The sequence below is a fragment of the Mustelus asterias genome, chromosome X (genome assembly GCF_964213995.1).
Source record: "Mustelus asterias chromosome X, sMusAst1.hap1.1, whole genome shotgun sequence".
NCBI lineage: Eukaryota > Metazoa > Chordata > Chondrichthyes > Carcharhiniformes > Triakidae > Mustelus > Mustelus asterias.
Window position 1 is genome coordinate 5,568,634 of NC_135834.1, and position 23,562 is coordinate 5,592,195.

General features: G+C 49.7%; 2 protein-coding genes across 3 annotated transcripts in view; both read left to right on the plus strand.

Moving 5' to 3' along the window:
- The window catches only part of LOC144481893 (Golgi reassembly-stacking protein 2-like), a 739,438-nt gene that overhangs the window by 601,546 nt on the left and 114,330 nt on the right, over positions 1–23,562 (plus strand). The gene's annotated exons all lie outside the window — the stretch shown is intronic.
- The window catches only part of LOC144481892 (activin receptor type-1B-like), an 85,896-nt gene that overhangs the window by 992 nt on the left and 61,342 nt on the right, over positions 1–23,562 (plus strand). The gene's annotated exons all lie outside the window — the stretch shown is intronic.

The window sequence follows — 23,562 nt, forward strand, 5'->3', positions numbered from 1 at the left end:
AATTATTTGTTCTGTTTACCAGCTGGTGAGTGGGTTACTGGAGCTGTGTTTGATTTGAGGACCGGGCAAGGGAGGTCATTCTGAAAAAGCAACCCAGCCCACAGTCCGCGCTGCTTTCTCTCCAGAAACATTTCTTGCCCTCCACTAGGAATGTTGAGGTCAGTTGCACCATCTCGGCTGAACTAAATGATCCAGAACAGACTGGACAAGGAAGGGGGAGGGGTGCCTTTCCCACTGACTGACACACACACACACACACCTACACTCCAACTTGACCCCTGCAGAAAACCAGATGGTCTTGCCACTTGAGCTGATGTGACCTAATTTAATAGTAACTGTTCCGACAACAATGTTTTGGAGAAATATTGAGAGAAAGGGGAAAAGGATTCAAATCCCAACTCGGCAGCACAGTGGTTAGCACCACTGCCTCACAGCGCCAGGGATCCGGGTTTGATTCTGGTCTTGGGTGATTGTCTGTGTGGAGTTTGCACGTTCTCCCTGTGTCTGCGTGGGTTTCCTCCGGGTGCTCGGTTTGCCCCCACAGTCCAAAGATGTGCAGATTAGGGGGGATTGGCTATGCTAAATTGCCCCTTGGTGTCCAAAGATGTGTAGTTTAGGTGGAATGGCTGTGATAAATTGTCCCTTGTTGTCCGAAGATGTGAGGTTAGGTGGATTGGCCATGCTAAATTGCCCCTTGGTGTCCAAAGATGTGCAGGTTAGGTGGATTGGCCATGCTAAATTGCCTATTGGTGTCCAAAGATGTGTAGTTTAGGTGGATTGGCCGTGCTAAATTGCCCCTTGGTGTCCAAAGATGTGTAGGTCAGGTGGATTGGCCATGCTAAATTGCCCCTTGGTGTCCAAAGATGTGTAGTTTAGGTGGAATGGCTGTGATAAATTGTCCCTTGTTGTCCGAAGATGTGAGGTTAGGTGTATTGGCCATGCTAAATTGCCCCTTGGTGTCCAAAGATGTGCAGGTTAGGTGGATTGGCCATGCTAAATTGCCCCTTGGTGTCCAAAGATGTGTAGTTTAGGTGGATTGGCCGTGTTAAATTGCCCCTTGGTGTCCAAAGATGTGTAGGTCAGGTGGATTGGCCATGCTAACTTGCCCCTTGGTGTCCAAAGATGTGTAGGTTAGGTGGATTGGCTGTGATAAATCGTCCCTTGGTGTCCAAAGATGTGCAGGTTAGGTGGATTGGCCATGCTAAATTGCCCCTTAGTGTCCAAAGATGTGCAGGTTAGGGGGATTAGTGGGGTAAATGTGTAGGGCCAACCAGGTTAGGGCCTGGGTGGGTTACTCTGTTGGAGAGTTGGTGCAGACCTGATGGACCGAATGGCCTCCTTCTGCACCGTGGGGATTCGATGATTTGGGCCTGTAATTCGGAAGCGAAGTCCGGACTCGTTCGAGGTTCAGAGTCCACTTCAATGTTGTTTGGGAATTGTGGCCTTTTAGTAGCAGTGGGTGAATGGCAGCTGAGTGGGAAGTACCCCCAACTCCCAAGTGCAAGTTGCAGCTTGGATGTAAATGCGTAGCTGAGAACTACTCATTGTCCAACCCTCTCTCCTGATCCCATTTCCAGAACCCATTAGAAGTGGCGTCTTGTGGTTTCTTTGTGTGAAGGCGATTTAAGGTGGAAGATTTGCAATTAAGAAGCTCCTTTTGCAGATTCAAGCTGGGATAGAACCAAAAGGACTTGCATTTATATAGCGCCTTTTAGAATAGGAAACATCCCCTCGATGCTTATAAGAAGTGCTGTCGTCCAAAATTTGACGCGGAGATATTAGGACAGGTGACCAAAAGCGAGAGTTAAACGCTGGCTTTACTAAGGTGCAGAGGCATAGAGATGGAATGCCAGTTCTGAGACCCAGTGCAGAGGACACGGCTGCCAGTGGTTTGGGGAAAGAAAGTGGCCCAAATTGGAGAGGTGTAGGAATCTCGGAGGCTGGAGGAGGTTACACGGGGAGGGGTGTGGGGGCTGGAGGAGGTTACACTGGGAGGGGTGTAGGGGGCTGGAGGAGGTTACACTGGGAGGGGTGTAGGGGGCTGGAGGAGGTTACACTGGGAGGGGTGTGGGGGCTGGAGGAGGTTACACTGGGAGGGGTGTAGGGGGCTGGAGGAGGTTACACTGGGAGGGGTGTAGGGGGCTGGAGGAGGTTACACTGGGAGGGGTGTGGGGGCTGGAGGAGGTTACACTGGGAGGGGTGTGGGGGCTGGAGGAGGTTACACTGGGAGGGGTGTAGGGGGCTGGAGGAGGTTACACTGGGAGGGGTGTAGGGGGCTGGAGGAGGTTACAGAGATAGGGAGGGGTGTAGGGGGCTGGGGGAAGTTACAGGGATAGGGAGGGGAGTCGGGGGCTGGGGGAGGTTACAGATAGAGAGGGGTGTAGGAGGAGGTTACAGAGATAGGGAGGGGTGTAGGGGATTGGAGGAGGGTACAGAGTTAGGGAGAGCTGTAGGGGCTGCAGGAGGTTACAGAGTTAGGGAGGGGTGTAGGGGGCTGGGGGAGGTTACAGAGATGGGGAGGGGTGTGGGGGCTGGAGGAGATTACTGAGATAGGGAGGGGTGTAGGGGGCTGGAGGAGGTTGTGCTGGGAGGGGTGTGGGGGCTGGAGGAGGTTGCACTGGGAGGAGTGTAGGGGCTGGAGGAGGTTACAGAGTTAGGGAGCGCTGGAGGAGGTTACAGAGATGGGGAGGGGTGTAGGGGCTGGAGGTGGTTACAGAGATGGGGAGGGGTGTAGGGGCTGGGGGAGGTTACAGAGATGGGGAGGGGTGTAGGGGCTGGGGGAGGTTATAGAGATAGGGAGGGGTGTAGGGGCTGGGGAAGGTTACAGAGATGGGGAGGGGTTTAGGGGGCTGGAGGAGGTTACAGAGATAGGGAGGGCTGTCGGGGCTGGAGGAGGTTACAGAGATGGGGAGGGTTGTGGGGCTGGGGGAGGTTACAGAGATGGGGAGGTGTGTAGGGGCTGGGGGAGGTTATAGAGATGGGGAGGGGTGTCGGGGCTGGGGGAGGTTACAGAGATAGGGAGGGGTGTAGGGGCTGGGGGAGGTTATAGAGATAGGGAGGGCTGTCGGGGCTGGAGGAGGTTACAGAGATGGGGAGGGTTGTGGGGCTGGGGGAGGTTACAGAGATGGGGAGGTGTGTAGGGGCTGGGGGAGGTTATAGAGATGGGGAGGTTATAGAGATGGGGAGGGGTGTCGGGGCTGGGGGAGGTTACAGAGATAGGGAGGGGTGTAGGGGCTGGGGGAGGTTATAGAGATAGGGAGGGGTGTAGGGTGCTGGAGGAGGTTACAGAGATGGGGAGGGGTTTAGGGGGCTGGAGGAGGTTACAGAGATAGGGAGGGCTGTAGGGGCTGGAGGAGGTTACAGAGATGGGGAGGGTTGTGGGGCTGGGGGAGGTTACAGAGATGGGGAGGTGTGTAGGGGCTGGGGGAGGTTATAGAGATGGGGAGGGGTGTCGGGGCTGGGGGAGGTTACAGAGATAGGGAGGGGTGTAGGGGCTGGGGGAGGTTATAGAGATAGGGAGGGGTGTAGGGTGCTGGAGGAGGTTACAGAGATAGGGAGGGGTGTAGGGGCTGGGGGAGGTTACAGAGATAGGGAGGGGTGTAGGGGCTGGGGGAGGTTACAGAGATAGGGAGGGGTGTCGGGGCTGGGGGAGGTTACAGAGATAGGGAGGGGTGTAGGGGCTGGGGGAGGTTATAGAGATAGGGAGGGGTGTAGGGGGCTGGAGGAGGGTGCAGAGATAGGGAGGGGTGTAGGGGGCTGGGGGAGGTTACAGAGATAGGGAGGGGTGTCGGGGCTGGGGGAGGTTACAGAGATAGGGAGGGGTGTAGGGGCTGGGGGAGGTTATAGAGATAGGGAGGGGTGTAGGGGGCTGGAGGAGGGTACAGAGATAGGGAGGGGTGTAGGGGGCTGGAGGAGGTTACAGAGATGGGGAGGGGTGTAGGGGCTGGAGGAGGTTACAGAGATAGGGAGGGGTGTAGGGGCTGGGGGAGGTTATAGAGATAGGGAGGGTGAGCTGGGAAATGAATGTGTCAGCACTGCAGATATCTGTTTCCTGTTCCCGGAGCTGGCAATGTTGGGAATTCCTGCTCTTGGTGCTTGCTTCATATCCGTTCCCCTGTTAACTTAGCTCTGCATTCCACCACTTTTTTTCGGAAGTGTGATGCTATCTTCCCGATTCCCTTCACTTTTCCATTATCTTTCTCCTCCCATCTCCTTGCCTGAAACACTCGAGGCATGCTGGGTCATGGTTCTCTCAAACCAGTGGCGTGTAAACACAGTGCTGAGGCCATTCGGTCCATTGTCTGTGCTGGCTCTCTGAAAGAGCTATCCAATTAATCCCATTGCCCCTTTCCCACAGCCCTGCCGATTTATCCTTTGCAAGTCTGAATCTAATGTCCCTTTGTTGTATCTGCTTTGGCCACCATTTAATAGAAACTAGGAGCAGGAGGAGGCCATTCGGCCCTTCGATCCTGCTCCACCATTCATTTTGGTCATGGCTGATCATCAAATTCAATATCCTGATCCCCCCCCTTCCCCCCATATCCCGCGATCTCTTTAGCCCCAAGAGCTATATCTAATTTCTTCCTGAAATCACACAACATTTTGGCCTCAACTACTTTCTGTGGGAGTGAATTCCACACATTCACCACCCTCTGGGTGAAGAAATTTCTCCTCACCTCAGTCCTAAAAGGTTTACCCTTTATCCTCAAACTATGACCCCTAGTTCTGGATTCCCCCACCATCGGGAACATTCTTTATGAATCTACCCTGTCTAATCCTGTTAGAATGTTCTCAATTTCTATGAGATCCCCTCTCACTCTTCCAGGTAAAATTCTCCCCCTTCCTGCTTTTTGTAGACAACTTCCTGGGGTCAGTATCACAGCTGGAATGGCACTTCTGCTGAGTAGCTTGGCTATTATTATCTTGGTCTGCCCCCTCAGTTCTCTGTTGTCGCTGGTGAATCCCCCCCTCCCCGTGTGTTCCACTATTTCAAAGCTGAGCCCTCAGGTTGGAAGGATGCAATACTGTTCTGCCGGATGTTTTTGAGTAGTTCAAGAAGACGTTGTGTAAACATTTGATGTGCGTGCCTTGTTCTTTGCTGAAGTCCTGGTGTTACCGAAGTGACAAGATTGTGTTATCTGATTGCTGAGGGAGCCTTGCCCTGCAATGACTTAACACTCTGGGGTTCTGTCTGAATGAATGATACATTTGGATGGAAATTTCCCTCCTGCTGTTTAGTGAGAGGTTCCAACACCCCCGCCTTTTTTTTTAATATTCCAAACCAGTTGATGTCTCCTTTTCATAGAATCAGTGGATAGCACTGCTGCCTCACAGCGCCAGGGACCCGGGTTCAATTCCGGCCTTGGGTCACTGTCTGTGTGGAGTCTGCGCATTCTCCCCGTGTCTGCGTGGGTTTCCTCTGGGTGCTCTGGTTTCCTCCCACACTCCAAAGATGTGCAGTTTAGGTGGATTGGCCATGGCAAATTGCCCCTTAGTGTCCAAAGATGTGCAGGTTAGGTGGATTGGCCATGCAAAATTGCCCCTTAGTGTCCAAAGATGTGCATATTAGGTGGATTGGCCATGCTAAATTGCCCCTTAGTGTCCAAAGATGTGCAGGTTAGGTGGATTGGCCATGCTAAATTGCCCCTCAGTGTCCAACGATGTGTAGGTTAGGTGGATTGGCCATGCTAAATTGCCCCTTGGCGTCAGGGGGAATTAGTAGGGTAAATACATGGAGTTCCGGGATGGAGCCTGGCTGGGATTGTTGGTGCAAATGCGATGGGCCAAATGGCCTCCTTTTGCACTGTAGGGAATCTTTGATTCTAATCCCTACAGTGCAGAAGGAGGCCGTTCAGCCCATCAAGTCTGCCCCTTTCCCTGGCCCACCCCTGCCCTATTCTTGCAACACCCACAAATTAACCATGGCTCATCCCACTAACCTAAACATCTTGGGATACGAAGGGGCAATTCGCCTAACCTGCACATCGTTGGACACTAAGGGGCAATTTAGCATGGCCAATCCACCTAACCTACTCATCTTTGGAATGTGGGAGGAAACCGGAGCACCCGGAGGAAACCCACGCAGAGAATGTGCAGACTCCGCACAGACAGTGACCTGAGGCTGGAATTGAACCCGGGGGTCCCTGGCGCTGTGAGGCAGCAGTGCTAACCACTGTGCTGTCGTTTCAAATGGGGGCTGGGGGGGTGCAGAATAGCAAATGAAAAGTTGTCGGAAAATTACTGGCAGTTGAAATGATATTTTGGAAACTTCCAGTTCCTCCCCCTTTGACATTTGTTTCTTTATTATGGATCTGTACAGTGCAAGGGGGGGAAGACTTGCATTTCTATAGCGCCTGTCCATATGTCAGGCTCTCCCAAAAGAAGCACTTTCTGGCCAATGAGTTACTTTTTGGAGTAAATTCAGCCAATTTGTGCACAGCAAGATCCCACAGACAGCAGTGTGCAGATGACCATGTCACTGATGTTGATCGAGGGTTGCAAGCCACGAATAAATCCCTCGCTCACGGGTTGAAAAGTTCCAGGAGTTTGTCTCGCCTCTGCCTGTGAATATTGAGGCCCTGGGGGTGGGCCTAACGTCTCCTCTGAAAAGATGGCGCCTCTGACGGTGCGTGAGCCAAGAGTGTCCGCCTCGCGTTCTGGCGCTCAGATTTCTGGTGGGGCAGTTGAGCTGGCAAGCTTCTGATTCCAAAGTGAGTGCCGCCACAGCACAAGGGGAGGAATGGATCGGTCATGGTGGATCAGCCCTTTATCATTGAAACCTAATTGCACGGTTCACTGCCCTGTGACAGGGTCCTGCTTTTGAATAGTTAGGAATCACCAAAGCAAGCACACACAAGTTGCGAACTTGACTCTCGGGTGCGTATGAGGATTTGATTTATTGTCACATGTATTGGGATACAGTGAAAAGTCTTGTTTCTCGCGCACTATACAGACAAAGCATACCATTCATAGAGTACTTACGGGAGAAGGAAAGGAGAAAGTGCAGAGTGTAGTGTTACAGTCACAGCTAGGGTGCAGAGAAAGATCCGCTTAATATTTGATTTGATGGGCGCCACGGTAACACTGTGGTTTGGGTGGCACAGTGGTTAGCACTGCTGCTTCACAGCTCCAGGGACCCGGGTTCGATTCCCGGCTTGGGTCACTGTCTGTGTGGAGTTTGCACATTCTCCTCGTATCTGCGTGGGTTTCCTCCAGGTGTTCCGGTTTCCTCCCACAGTCCAAAGATGTGCGGGTTAGGTTGATTGGCCATGCTAAATTTGCCCTTAGTATCCTGAGATGCGTAGGTTAGAGGGATTAGTGGGTAAAATTTGTAGGGATATGGGGGTAGGGCCTGGGTGGGATTGTGGTCGGTGCAGACTCGATGGGCCGAATGGCCTCTCTGTACTGTAGGGTTTCTATGATTTATTATTGTCACGTGTTGGGATACAGTGAAAAGTCTTGTTTCTTGCGCGCTATACAGACAAAGCATACCGTTCATAGAGTACTTACAGGAGAAGGAAAGGAGAAAGTGCAGAATGTAAAGTTTTTCTTTTAAAGTTTATTTATTAATTACAAGTAAGGCTTACATTAACACTGTAATGAAGTTACTGTGAAATTCCCCTAGTCGCCACACTCCGGTGCCTTTTTGGGTCAATCCACCTAACCCGCAAATCTTTGGACTGTGGGAGGAAACCGGAGCACCCAGAGGAAACCCACGCAGACACGGGGAGAATGTGCAAACTCCACACAGACAGTGACCCAAGCCGGGAATCGAACCTGGGTCCCTGGCGCTGTGAGTCAGCAGTGCTAACCACTGCGCCACCGTGCCGTCCATAGTGTCACAGTCATAGCTAGGGTGTAGAGAAAGATCAGCTTAGTGCGAGGTAGGTCCATTCAAAAGTCTGACAGCAGCAGGGAAGAAGCTGTTCTTGAGTCTGTTGGTACGTGACCTCAGACTTTTGTATCTTTTTTTTGATCGAAGAAGGTGGAAGAGAGAATGTCCGGGGTGCGTGGGGTCCTTGATTATGCCGGCTGCTATTCCGAGGCAGCGGGAAGTGTAGACGGAGTCAGTGGATGGGAGGCTGGTTTGTGTGATGGATTGGGCCAAGCCTTTGGTCACAAGAGGTAGATTTTAAAAGGAGCATCTTCAAGGAGTGGAGAGAAAGGTGGAGATGTTTAGGGAGGGCCGAGGTGGCTAAAGACATGGCCAATGAGTGATTCACAAAGGGCTGGAATTAGAGGAATGTAAAGATCCCATGGATTTGTGGTGCTGGTGAAGAAGATTGGAGAGGCCATGGGAAGAGTCCAAACCAAGGATGAAAATTTTAAATCTAGGAATGACCCAGGAGACCGCTTCGGTCAAGGCTAATGAGTCTTGGTCCAAGTTTTGAGCTACAGATGGGCGGCGGGCCAGGAGAGGACTGGATAGCGAGTCACGCTGCACACGGTGGAACTTGTATTTCGAAGGCAGGTAGAAGAATCGTGGGGGGGAAAAAAGCAAGCACGTCACAAGAGACCGGGAAGATTCTGGTCAGGTGCCAGTGGGACAACTCAGTGTCACCCCCTATTGGTCAAGCCCAAGAGGTCATGGATTCCCTAATGCCCAATCAGTGTGTCGGAGAGAAATTACTTGCATGCGGTCAATGATATTCCCAATGGAAAGACGCCCAAGGTGGGAAACTGGTTTAAATAAATTCTACTCAAATTCTCCCAAGTAGGGAAATCAAGCAAATACCAGTTGATCTGCCCACAATTCCAGACCCAAAGCCCTTTTCTACTTGATGTAGCAGCCAGCTCTCTTCCCGTTTGCACCATTTAAAAAAAAAAACTTCAATCAACACTCCCAACTGATTAGGCAGTGGAGAACCAATGGCAAAACCACCACATTTTGATTTAGAATTGCTTAGTAATTCACCGTCTCTGCCTCTGGGCAAGCGACCTACAGACAACCCCGGATTGGACTGCGAATGGGCCACGAGTGTGGGTACGTGGGAGTAGTGTGTCTAGTCTGGTCTCCAGGCAGACAGAGAATCTGCAAAAAAGGATTTATGATCCCATAACTCGAGAGGTTATACCCACGGGGAAAGTCGGAATAGCTGGAGGATCTTTTCTCCAGGGGGGACAAAAAAAAAACACTTGAAGGTTGACCTGATGGAGGTCTTTAAAAATTAGGATCGAGTAGATGGAGCGACCTGATAGAAGTCTACAAGATTATGAGGGGCATGGACAGAGTGGATAGTCAGCTTTTTCCCAGGGTGGAACAGTCCATTACTCGGGGGCACAGGTTTAAGGTGCGAGGGGCAAGATTTAAAGGAGATGTACGAGACAAGTTTTTTTTTACACAGAGAATGGTGGGTGCCTGGAACTCGCTGCCGGGGGAGATGGTGGAAGCAGATACAATAGTGACTTTGAAGGGGCATCTTGACAAATACATGAATAGGATGGGAATAGATAGTCCCCGGAAGGATAGGGGGTTTAAGTTTAGACAGACAGCATGGTCGGTGCAGGCTTGGAGGGCCTGTTCCTGTGCTGTAATTTTCTTTGTTCTTGACGTAGAGATGATATCATTCGTGGGAGAGATCGGAACTCTTTTTCGGGTAGCAGGCCCTGAGAGGCCATTGGCAGTCATGGGCATCAATTGGATGGGTCCACGATTATGCTTGGCTAAGTGCTGCAGTGGTTTGCTATTGCCTTCTGTGATGTGGCTGACCAGGGAACTCTCCCGCTCTCACCGCCTGCCATCTGGGAAGGATTTACAAGCTGGTAACCATGCCGTTTGGCTACGTCACAAACGCCCCCTCTGAGCCCATCGAGTCCTGAAGTGGGACTTGAACCTGGACCTTCTGGTCCAGAGTTAAAGACGCTACCCACTGCACCACATGAGCGGGAGTGAATCCAGGACGAGGGGGAGGGGTCCTAAATACAAGATCATACAAACTAGAAGTTAGGAGGAGGCCATTCAGCCCTTCAATCCTGCTCCGCCATTCATTCTGATCATGGCTGATCATCGAATTCAATATCCCCCCATATCCCTCGATCCCTTTAGCTCCAAGAGCGATATCTAATTTCTTGAAATCTCACCACATTTTGGCCTCAACTACTTTCTGTGGGAGTGAATTCCACACATTCACCACCCTCTGGGTGAAGAAATTTCTCCTCACCTCAGTCCTAAAAGGTTTACCCCTTATCCTCAAACTATGACCCCTAGTTCTGGACTCCCCCCACCATCGGGAACATTCTTTCTGAATCTACCCTGTCTAATCCTGTTAGAATTTTATAAGTTTACCCCTTATCCTCAAACTATGACCCCCTAGTTCTGGACTCCCCCACCATCGGGAACATTCTTTCTGAATCTACCCTGTCTAATCCTGTTAGAATTTTATAAGTTTACCCCTTATCCTCAAACTATGACCCCCTAGTTCTGGATTCCCCCACCATCGGGAACATTCTTTCTGAATCTACCCTGTCTAATCCTGTTAGAATTTTATAAGTTTACCCCTTATCCTCAAACTATGACCCCCTAGTTCTGGACTCCCTCACCATCGGGAACATTCTTTCTGAATCTACCCTGTCTAACCCTGTTAGAATTTTATAAGTTTACCCCTTATCCTCAAACTATGACCCCTAGTTCTGGATTCCCCCACCATCAGGAACATTCTTCCTGAATCTACCCTGTTAGAATTGTATAAGTTTCTATGAGATCCCCGCTCACTCTTGTAAACTCCAGCGAATATAATCCTAACCGACTCGGTCTCCTTTGGGGAATTATTTACCCAGAACTTGAGGAACATGGATTTCACTCCCAAAAGGTGTGCTTGAGGTGAAACTGGGCAAACGCGGAGGGAGAGGGGAACAGAAGGTTATGCAGGTAGGGTGAGGTGACGTGGGTTGGGGAGGGACTAATGCAGAACCTAAATACTGGCGTGGATTAGATGGGTCAAAATGGGCTGCTTCTGTGCTGCTGTACGATTTATAGAATTCTATAAAATAACTTTCCCTAAAGCGCAGCAAGATAAAAGGTGCTTCCACAGGACACATGCCAGACCCATAGTCAGCACTGTCATGGCCTAACCACTCATACCAGCTGCTCCTGTTCAGAGCACCAAACATGATTCTGAACAAAAAACTTCCAAGTGCCATTTCTCAACAAAACATTGAATCATTTCCCTGACCCCACAGCATCAGTGGTTCCACTGGTCAGGGACAGTGGGGCAGCACGGTCTCAGTGCCAGGGACCAGAGTTCAATTCCAGCCTCAGGTCTGTGTGGAGTCTGCACGTTCTCCCCGTGTCTGTGTGGGTTTCCTCCGGGTGCTCCAGTTTCCACCCACACTCCAAAGATGTGCAGGTTAGGTGGATTGGCCATGCTAAATTGTCCCTTAGTGTCCAAAGATGTGTAGGTTAGGAGGATTGGCCATGCTAAATTGCCCCTTGGTGTCCAAAGATGTGTCGGTTAGGTGGATTGGCCATGCTAAATTGCCCCTTGGTGTCCAAAGATGTGTAGGTTAGGAGGATTGGCCATGCTAAATTGTCCCTTGGTGTCCAAAGATGTGTAGGTTAGGAGGATTGGCCATGCTAAATTGCCCCTTAGTGTCTAAAGATGTGCAGGTTAGGTGGATTGGCCATGCTAAATTGTCCCTTGGTGTCCAAAGATGTGTAGGTTAGGAGGATTGGCCATGCTAAATTGCCCCTTGGTGTCCAAAGATGTGTAGGTTAGGTGGATTGGCCATGCTAAATTCCCCCTTGGTGTCCGAAGATGTGTAGGTTAGGAGGATTGGCCATGCTAAATTGTCCCTTGGTGTCCAAAGATGTGTAGGTTAGGAGGATTGGCCATGCTAAATTGCCCCTTGGTGTCCAAAGATGTGTAGGTTAGGTGGATTGGCCATGCTAAATTCCCCCTTGGTGTCCGAAGATGTGTAGGTTAGGAGGATTGGCCATGCTAAATTGTCCCTTGGTGTCCAAAGATGTGTAGGTTAGGAGGATTGGCCATGCTAAATTGCCCCTTGGTGTCCAAAGATGTGTAGGTTAGGTGGATTGGCCATGCTAAATTGCCCCTTGGTGTCCAAAGATGTGTAGGTTAGGTGGATTGGCCATGCTAAATTGCCCCTTGGTGTCCAAAGATGTGTAGGTTAGGTGGATTGGCCATGCTAAATTCCCCCTTGGTGTCCGAAGATGTGTAGGTTAGGAGGATTGGCCATGCTAAATTGTCCCTTGGTGTCCAAAGATGTGTAGGTTAGGAGGATTGGCCATGCTAAATTGCCCCTTGGTGTCCAAAGATGTGTAGGTTAGGTGGATTGGCCATGCTAAATTCCCCCTTGGTGTCCGAAGATGTGTAGGTTAGGAGGATTGGCCATGCTAAATTGTCCCTTGGTGTCCAAAGATGTGTAGGTTAGGAGGATTGGCCATGCTAAATTGTCCCTTAGTGTCCAGAGGTGTGCAGATTAGGTGCGATTAGTGGGGTGGATGCATGGCATTGTGACAATAGGATGCGGGGAGGACCTGGGTGGGATGCTCTGTTGGAGAGTCGGTACAGGCTCGATGGGCCAAATGGCCGCCACCTGCACTGGAGGGATTCTACGAGAGGGCAGCAATTTGTCCCTTGGTGCATTGGGGAACAGGCTTGAAGGCCCATAATTGCCTGTTCCTGCTTCTGCTTCTTGTGGGAGGTCTGGCGGGACAGTCGAGAGTGTGTGACAAGGTGCTGAGTGTGCGCGCTCTCACTGGGGAGGACTGCCCTGCTCCTCTTCACAATGCCGCTGTGGGAAGTTTTCCAATTCCCCCGTGGTTGTGGGGAGGGGGACAAAGACAGCACCTCCAATAATGCAGCACAACTCCCAGCAGACAAGAGGACTACCCATTGAGCCATGCTTGTGATCCATGTACCAGCTTGCTGCAAGGACCGTGCCACACCAGTCATCCCTGCAAATCCATAGTCCACGATTTTTATGGGTTTACAACCCACTCGCTGGGACGGGAACCAAATGCCTGCGGAATCGTGGATCCAGCATGATGTAGGAAGGGTGGGTGGAGGAGGAATTATTACATTTCAAAAGAAGTTATTCTGGACGCAAACACAATTATGGAAATATCATTGTGCATGAGTTCGATGGTTGAGAATGTTCAGCGTGACCTCTGGCGTGTGGGATCAGGGTATCAGATTGCTATCAGTTGCCGTATGCTTTTCCCATTAGCGCTTCAGCACCCAAGAACAGTTTCAAGGCATGCAGGCAAACGAGACTCAATGCCCTTGGTTGGTCTGACCCAACACGTTCGAATTGCTTTCCAACACAAACGCTTCAAATGCTGCTTCTTATCCGATTTCAGCTGAATCAGAATTTCCAGTCCAAAAACCCAACTGCAAACGGGAGCTGTCCGTCCGTCGGACACCGTGCTGCCCGAATCTCATCCATTACCCATGCCCTCGCTGACTTGCACTGGCTCCCCATCTCCTCAAACACTGCCTCACAGCCTGGCTTCGATTCCTGGCTTGGGTCTGCGTGTTCTCCCAGTGTCTGTGTGTGTGTTTCCTCCGGGGACTGCCACAGTCGGAAAGATGTGCAGGTTAGGTGGATTGGCCATGCTAAATATGGACTCTATGAACAGTATGCTTTGACTGTATAGCATGAAAGAAACAATACTTTTCACTGTATCCCAATACATGTGACAATAATAAACCAAATCAAATATTAAGCTGATCTTTCTCTACATCCTATCTGTAACTGTAACACTACATTCTGCACCCTCTCCTTATCCTCTCCCTTATGTACTCTATGAATGGTATGCTTTGTCTGTATAGTGCGCAAGAAACAATACTTTTCGCTGTATCCCAATACATGTGACAATAATAAATCAAATATTAAGCTGATCTTTCTCTACACCCTAGCTTTGACTGTGACACTACATTCTGCACCCTCTCCTTTCCTTCTCCCCTGTGTACTCTATGAATGGTATGCTTTGTCTGTATCGCGCGCAAGAAACAATACTTTTCACTGTATCCCAATACGTACAACAGGAAATCGAATCAAATCCTCCTGCATGGCCCAGGTCCAGTTCTGTTCAGTGACACTCCTGTGTTCTTGCTGTATTGAAAGTGTGAACATGTTGCTCTAAATTGTGCAAGAGGGTGCCCCCAGTCACTCAGCCCCCCCCCGCAACACGCTTCTGCCTTTGGTCGCCTGACACCTCCGTCCTCGCGATGTCCCACTTTCCCTTGCCAGTTGGAAAGCGAAGCAACATGCTAGTCTGAATGGATGAATTGTGTGCTGCACTGTGATCCCTTCACTCGTGTGTTGAAGATCGTGTGGAAGGAGCACTCTTTCTTTCTTCAAAAAAAAGTCTCCTTTAATTCCTGAAAACCCATGGAGTTGGGAACACTCCGTGTACCAGAAAGCAGGCACAGGGCACCATTGCATAGGCCCCATGCTCGCCCCACTCCCCTCAGTCTCTCTACCTTGCTTTCCTCCTTTCCAACCCTCCCAGAATGGCCAGGAGTCTAGCCAAATCGGCACCTCTCTCCCAGTCGGCAACAGAATCGTTCCGGGGATATTTTAAACAAATCGGTCGCATCATTGGTCATCAGCGAGCGCCCCAAAGGGTGAGAAAACCACAACTCCCATCGCCGTGAGGCGTTGCCACGCGGGTGACATCACATCCAGCACAGCGCCACCCACCCAATCAAATTCCAACCTTAAACTAAAGGGGAAAGCCAGGAGGACTCCAATTTGCTGGGATTTTAGCGGCGGGATTGGTAGGGTTAAACATAGAAACTAGAGGCAGGAGGAGGCCACTCGGCCCTTCGATCCTGCTCCACCATTGATTTATGATCATGGCTGATCATCGAATTCAAAATCCTGATCTCCCCCCGGCCCCATATCCCTTTAGCCTCAAGAGCGATATCTAATTTCTTCTTGAAACAACATTTTGGCCTCAACTACTTTCTGTGGGAGTGAATTCCACACATTCACCACCCTCTGGGTGAAGAAATTTCTCCTCACCTCAGTCCTAAAAGGTTTACCCCTTATCCTCAAACCATGACCCCTAGTTCTGGATTCCCCCCACCATTGGGAACATTCTTTCTGAATCTACCCTGTCTAACCCGGTTAGAATTTTATAAGTTTACCCCTTATCCTCAAACTATGACCCCTAGTTCTGGACTCCCCCCACCATTGGGAACATTCTTTCTGAATCTACCCTGTCTAACCCTGTTAGAATTTTATAAGTTTCTATGAGATCCCCTCTCACTCTTCTAAACTCCAGTGAATATAATCCTAACCGACTTAGTCTCTCCTCGTGACATCCCGCTGGGGCCTACGTCCAGAGAGTGTCTGAGAGTTGGTAACCCTACCTTTAAGACATTCCTTAAACTCAACCTCTCTGACTTGCAATCTCCTGCAGCTCACTGTTAAATTTTGTTCTGTTACGCTCCTGTGAAGCACCTTGGAACACTTCATTCTGGTAAAGATGCGACTGAAGTAATTGTCCTGCGTCTTGTGCCAAACCCTTCTCTCAGAATGCACAAGAATAAACGCAGCTGGATTGAGCAGTTCAAACCAAAATATTAGCGCTGCCATGTGGGTGGCACAGTGGTTGGCACTGCTGCCTCACAGCGCCAGGGACCTGGGTTCAGTTCCTGGCTTGGGTCACTGTCCGTGTGGAGTCTGCTCATTCTCCCCGTGTCTGTGTGCGTTTCCTCCGGGTGCTCTGGTTTCCTCCCACAGTCCAAAAGACGTGCTGGTTAGGGTGGATTGGCCATACTAAATTCTCCCTCGGTGTACCCGAACAGGAGTGTGGTGACTAGGGGAACTTCACAGTAACTTCATTGCAGTGTTAATGTAAGCCTACTTGTGCAACTAATAAATGAACTAAAAAAGCTATCTGTGTGGGTTTTCTCCCACAGTCCAAAGATGTGTGGATTAGGTGGATTGGCCATGCTAAATTGCCCCTTAGTGTCCAAAGATGTACAGGCAAAAGTCTTGAGGTCACATACCAACTGACTCAAGAACCGCTTCATTACTGCTGCCATCGGACTTTGCTTTGTCTGAATAGCATGGAAGAAACCATAGCGGTCACAGGCATTTGGCCTCTGATCTCCGGGTAAGCGTTCTCTAAGGCGGCCTTCACGACACACGACAACGCAGAATCGCTGAGCAGAGACTGATAGCCAGGTTCCGCACACATGAGGACGGCCGAAACCGGGATCTTGGGTTCATGTCACACTATCTGTAACCCCCACGACTTGCCTGGACTTGCAAAGTCTCACTAACTGTCCTGGCTGGAGACAATACACATCTCTTTAACCTGTGCTAATGCGCTCTCCACTCACATTGTCTGTACCTATAAGACTTGATTAGTTGTAAAGACTCGCATTCCAATCATTATTCTGTAAATTGAGTTTGTGTCTTTATATGCCCTGTTTGCTGTTTATGCGCAGATCTCCCACTCACCTGATGAAGGAGCAGCGCTCCGAAAGCTCGTGGCGTTTGCTACCAAATAAACCTGTTGGACTTTAACCTGGTGTTGTTAGACTTCTTACTAGCATGGAAGAAACCATACTTATCACTGTATACTAATACATGTGACAATACTAAATCAAATTAGGGCGGCACGGTAGCACAGTGGTTAGCACTGCTGCTTCACAGCTCCAGGGTCCCGGGTTCGATTCCCGGCTCGGGTCACTGTCTGTGTGGAGTTTGCACATTCTCCTCGTGTCTGCGTGGGTTTCCTCCGGGTGCTCCGGTTTCCTCCCACAGTCCAAAGATGTGCAGGTTAGGTTGATTGGCCAGGTTAAAAATTGCCCCTTAAAGTCCTGAGATGCGTAGGTTAGAGGGATTAGCGGGTAAAATATGTGGGGGTAGGGCCTGGGTGGGATTGTGGTCGGTGCAGACTCGATGGGCCGAATGGCCTCCTTCTGCACTGTAGGGTTTCTATGATTTCTATGAAATCACAAGGTTAGATGGATTGGCCATGCTAAATTGTCCCTTAGCGTCCAAAGATGTGTAGATTAGGTGGATTGGCCATGCTAAATTGTCCCTTAGCGTCCAAAGATGTGTAGATTAGGTGGATTGGCCATGCTAAATTGCCCCTTAACTGTCGGGGGCTAACAGGGTAAATGAGGGTTGCAGGGATGGGGCCTGGGTGGGATTGTGGTTGGTGCAGACTCAATGGGCCGAATGGCCTCCTTCTGCACTGTAGGGATTCTCTGATATGAACAAGTTCAATATACAACAGCAGCTTTGGTTTGAGAATGTCAGAGGCGTGATCCCGCCGTGTAAATGTGTATTCTCTCTCTCCTTGCCTGTCCCACTGGCATTGTGGAAATGTGTTGGCTGGGGAGGGGGAGGTTGATGTTTGGCTACTGGCTGATGAAAGTGCTGATTTGTTCGTTCTCTCTCTGGTGTTGCCTCCCCAGGCTGTGTGCTGGAAGTTCTCGCTTGGTGGGTGTGTCTGGGGTAACTGGTTCTGAATGAAGTGCTGATTGTTTTCTGTGTGACCTTTTCAGACTAATGCTCAGAGCTGTTGCTTTGTTGCGAGTTTAGGAGCCGTGAAAGGATTAAGCAAGTGACGGGCTACCAGAAGGGATCCAACGCCAAGCAAACAATCGGTGTCCTGTTTCAGACAAGTCTTATGTAGACGTCAAGAGAGTCTCTTGGGTTTTTGAGTTCTCACCTAATCCTGGATCAGTGTAGAATGAAGCCAGATAAGAGAGAGGGGGAAGGAGAGCAGTTTGCGTCAGCAATGTACGCCTTGAGCAACTTCCCAACTTAATTCTGGCCCATTCTGAAACTCCGACATCTTGTCACGATGATTTTAAAAAATCTCACTACAGGGCGGCACGGTAGCACAGTGGTTAGCACTGCTGCTTCACAGCTCCAGGGTCCTGGGTTCGATTCTCGGCTCGGGTCACTGTCTGTGTGGAGTTTGCACATTCTCCTCGTGTCTGCGTGGGTTTCCTCCGGGTGCTCCAGTTTCCTCCCACAGTCCAAAGATGTGCTGGTTAGGTTGATTGGCCAGGTTAAAAATTGCCCCTTAGAATCCTAAAATGCGTAGGTTAGAGGGATTAGCGGGTAAATATGTGGGGGTAGGGCCTGGGTAGGATTGTGGTCGGTGCAGACTTGATGGGCCGAATGGCCTCCTTCTGCACTGTAGGGTTTCTATGATTTCTATGATTTCAGCTCACCCTCTGTCTCTCTTTCTCTCTCGCCTCTTCCAGCCCCTGTGAGATCTCTGCACTCCTCTAATTCTGGCCTCTCTGCATCGCTGATTTATTTTGTTTCATCGCTCCATTAGCAGCCGTGCTTCGAGCTGCTCTGGAATTCCCTCTGGAAATCCCTCCCTAAACCTATTCACCTCTCCTTGTTTAAGATGTTCCTTAAAACCTAACTTGGGCGGCACGTTAGTACAGTGGTTAGCACTGCTGCTTCACAGCTCCAGGGACCTGGGTTCGATTCCCGGCTCGGGTCACTGTCTGTGTGGAGTTTGCACATTCTCCCCATGTCTGTGTGGGCTTCCTCCGGGTGCTCCGGTTTCCTCCCACAGTCCAAAGATGTGCGGGTTAGGTTGATTGGCCATGCTAAAATTGCCCCTTAGAGTCCTGGGATGCATAGATTAGATGGATTAGTGGGTAAAATATGTGGGGGTAGGGCCTGGGTGGGATTGTGGTCGGTGCAGACTCGATGGGCCGAATGGCCTCTTTCTGTACTGTAGGGATTCTATGATTTCTATGATTTCTTGCACCAAACCTTTGGTCACCGGTTTGTGTGTGTCTGTCTTTCGGTGTCTATTTAGTATCATTTGATTTATTATTGTCACATGTATTAGTATACATGTGACAATATTAAAATATTGCAATATTAAATCGAATCGAAGAATGTAGAGTTACAGTCATAGGGTGTAGAGAAAGATCAGCTTAATATTTGATTTATTATTGTCACATGTATTGGGATACAGTGAAAAGTATTGTTTCTTGTGCGCTATACAGACAAAGCATACCGTTCATAGAGAAGGGAAAAAAGAGTGCAGAATGTAATGTTACAGTCATAGCTAGGGTGTAGAGAAAGATCAACTTAACATAAGGTAGGTCCATTCAAAGGTCTGACAGCAGCAGGGAAGAAGCTGTTCTTGAGTCAGTTGGTACGTGACCTCAGACTTTTTTATCTTGGATGGGCAATAAGTGCTGGCCTTGCCAGTGACGGTTACAGGCCACAAACATATTTTTTAGAATTAGACACAATGGTGGTTCTTCAAAGTTTTCTAAAGTTTATTTATTAGTGTTACAAGTAGGCTTATATTAACACTGCAATGGAGTTACTGTGAAAATCCCCTATTCGCCACACTCCTGTTCGGGTACACTGAGGGAGAATTTAGCACGGCCAACGCACCTAACCAGCACGTCTTTCGGACTGTGGGAGGAAACCGGAGCACCCGGAGGAAACCCACGCCGACACACTTTTTCCCGACAGAAGAAGGTGGCAGAGAGAATGTCCGGGGTGCGTGGGGGTCCTTGATTATGCTGGCTGCTTTTCCGAGGCAGCGGGAAGTGTAGACAGAGTCAATGGATGGGAGGCTGGTTTGCGTGATAGATTGGGCTACATTCACGACCCTTTGTAGTTCCTTGTGGTCTTGGGCAGAGCAGGAGCCAGACCAAGCTGTGATACATCCAGAAAGAATGCTTTCTATGGGGCATCTGTAAAAGTTGGTGAGAGTCGTAGCGGAAATGCCAAATTTCCTTAGTCTTCTGAGAAAGTAGAGGCGTTGGTGGGGCTTTCTTAACTATAGTGTCGGCATGGGGGGACCAGGACAGGTTGTTGGTGATCTGGACACCTAAAAACTTGAAGCTCTCGACCCTTTCTACTTTGTCCCCGTTGATGCAGACAGGGGCATGTTCTCCACTACGCTTCCTGAAGAACTGTGGGGCATTTTTAGTTTGCTGAAATGTCAGATAAATGCAAATTATTTTGAGACTGAGTTCCAGTGTGTCAGTGAATTTATCTCACTCGCCCATGCAGACAGGAGCAGACCAGGTGCCGGAGTGTGGCGACTACGGGAACTTCACAGTAACTTCATTGCAGTGTTAATGTAAGCGCACTTGTGACACTAATAAATAAACTTTACCTCATAGAAGGAGGCCATTCAGCCCACTAAGTCTGCGCTGACTCTCCGACAGAGCATCTTACCCAGGCCCTATCCCTGTAACCCCATCACCCTACACAACTTGGGACAATTTAGCATGGCCAATCCACCTAACCTGTACATCCTTAGCACTAAGGGGCAATTTAGCATGGCCAATCCACCTAACCTGTACATCCTTAGCACTAAGGGACAATTTAGCATGGCCAATCCACCTAACCTGCACATCCTTGGCACTAAGGGACAATTTAGCATGGCCAATCCACCTAACCTGTACATCCTTGGCACTAAGGGACAATTTAGCATGGCCAATCCACCTAACCTGTACATCCTTGGCACTAAGGGACAATTTAGCATGGCCAATCCACCTAACCTGTACATCCTTGGCACTAAGGGACAATTTGGCATGGCCAATCCACCTAACCTGCACATCCTTGGCACTAAGGGGCAATTTAGCATGGCCAATCCACCTAACCTGTACATCCTTGGCACTAAGGGACAATTTAGCATGGCCAATCCACCTAACCTGCACATCCTTGGCACTAAGGGACAATTTAGCATGGCCAATCCACCTAACCTGCACATCCTTGGCACTAAGGGACAATTTAGCATGGCCAATCCACCTAACCTACACATCTTTGGACACTAAGGGGCAATTTAGCATGGCTAATCCACCTAACCTGCACATCTTTGGGCACTAAGGGGCAATTTAGCATGGCTAATCCACCTAACCTACACACCTTTGCAGCCAGGAATTGAACCCGGGTCCCTGGCGCTGCGAGGTAGCAGTGTTAACCACTCTGCCATCGTTCAATCAAACATTGATTGCAAATTTTGAGACGTTTACTTGTGGCTCAGAAGTTGTGTGCGGGGATGAGAATGTTGGACGGAATCGAAGGAAAATCCTGGTGTATTTGGTATGAAGTCCCTTCCTTCTGTCTTGAAGGTAGTGTTACGAGGCTGGATCAGCACCAATTAATATGCCCCCCCCTCCCAGTTGCATTCGGAGGAATGGGCAATAAATACCAGCCTTGCCAATATTGCCCATGCCCAGAGAGCCTTTTTAATGCATTAACTTTGTTGGACTTTGGTGTCTCGATGAAGTTTGAAGAGAGACGAGTCTTTAATGTGAGGACTCATGACAAGAGTGACTCCGAGTAATGTAACCAGCCACATGGGTGGTCAGTGCAGACCAACACTTGTCTCCCATCCTTTATTTTCCCTTGCGAAGTTGAGGACAGGTCATCTTGAGCTGGCGTGTGCGTGTTTCTCACATGCATGACTCTGATCTTTGCTGTCTCCACCTTTGAGGCCAGCGAGTGCAGTGCTGCAGTCAATATTAGCAATTATTCCACTCACTCAAATCTGTTAAATGTGAATTGAAACGTGACCAGATTTGTCTTCTCGTGTGCTTAGCTGAGCGGAGGATTGGGCTTTTTACCATTACATGGACCCCACTCCCATAGAAATCATAGAAACCCTACAGTGCAGAAGGAGGCCATTCGGCCCATCGAGTCTGCACCGACCACAATCCCACCCAGGCCCTACCCCCACTATTTACCCGCTAACCTACACATCTCGGGGGCAATTTTTTTTTTTAACCTGGCCAATCAACCTAACCCGCACATCTTTGGACTGTGGGAGGAAACCGGAGCACCCGGAGGAAACCCACGCAGACACGAGGAGAATGTGCAAACTCCACACAGACAGTGACCCGAGCCGGGAATCGAACCCGGGACCCTGGAGCTGTGAAGCAGCAGTGCTAACCACTGTGCTACCGTGCTGCCCCACCCCACTCCCCCTGCCAGTTGTTTGAACGTCTGACTCCATGTGTTTTTTTTTTTTACCCCATTTGTCTCCCTGTCTGAAGATGCTTACTTTTACTACAGTACCGTTGCACAACCATCTCCTAGCGTAAGGATGTGACATCCTTAGGCAATGGGTACCCGCAAGGGTCCTAGCTTGTCTTTTTATGGGGTATGTGGAACATTCCTTGTTCCAAGCCTACCCATGTCCCCTCCCACAACTCCTTTACCGGTACATTGATGACTATTTTGGTGCTGCTTCATGCTGTCATCCAGACCTCAAAATTCATCAACTTCGCTTCCAGTTTCCACCCCTCCATCACCTTCACCTGGTCCATCTCAGACCCTTCCCTTCCTTGAGCTTTCTGTCTCCATTTCCGGCAATAGACTATCTACCAATATCTTACAGATGCTGCCAGACCTGCTGAGATTTTCCAGCGTTTTCTCTTTTGGTGACCACCTATCTGACTAGGCCCTGATAACATTCCAGCAATACTACTGAAGACTTGTGCTCCAGAACTTGCCGTGCCCCTAGCCAAGCTCTTCCAGTACAGTTACAACACTGGCATCTACCCGATAAAATTGCCCAGGTATGTCCTGTACATACAAAACAGGACAAATCCAACCTGGCCAATTACCGCCCAATCAGTCTACCCTTGATCATCAGTAAAGTGATGGAAGGGGTCATCGACAGTGCTATCAAGCAGCGCCTGCTCAGCAATAACCTGCTCAGTGACGCCCAGTTTGGGTTCCGCCAGGGTCACTCAGCTCCTGACCTCACTACAGCCTTGGTTCAAACATGGACAAAAGAGCTGAATTTCTGAGGTGAGGTGAGAGTGACCGCCCTTGACATCAAGGCCGCATTCGATCGAGAGTGGCATCAAGGAGCCCGAGCAAAACTGGAATCGGGGGGGAAAGCCCTCCGCTGGTTGAAGTCATACCTGGCGCAAAGGAAGATGGTTGTGGTTGTGGAGGATCAGTCATCTCAGCGCCAGGATATCCTGGAGGAGTTCCTCAGGGTTAGTGTCCGAGACCCAACCATCTTCAGCTGCTTCATCAATGACCTTCCCTCCATCATAACTAATCACGTGAGGGAGAAAGGAATAGAAGGAATACGGCGGCACAGTGGTTAGCACTGCTGCCTCACAGCGCCAGGGACCCGGGTTCGATTCCAGCTTGGGTCACTATCTATGTGGAATTTGCACATTCTCGCCGTGTCTGCGTGGGTTTCCTCCGGGTGCTCTGGTTTCCTCCCACAGTCCAAAGATGTGCAGATTAGGTGGATTGGCCATGCTAAATTGTCCCTTAGTGTCAGGGGGAATGACATGGTAAAAACATGGGGTTGCGGGGATAGGGCCTGGGTGGGATTGTTGTCGGTGCAGACTCGATGGGCCAAATGGCGTCGTTCTGTACTGTCGGGATTCTATGATCTGTTGGTGGGTCAGATAGAGGGTGGGAGGAGGCTTGTGAGGAGTTTAAACATGAGGTTTGGACCAATTCGGCCAAATGACCTGTTTCTGTTCTGTAAATATATGTAAGCGCAGACAAAGGCTGGAGAAAAATTTTGATTTGATTTATTATTGTCACATGTATTGGGATACAGTGAAAAATATTGTTTCTTGCGCGCTATACAGA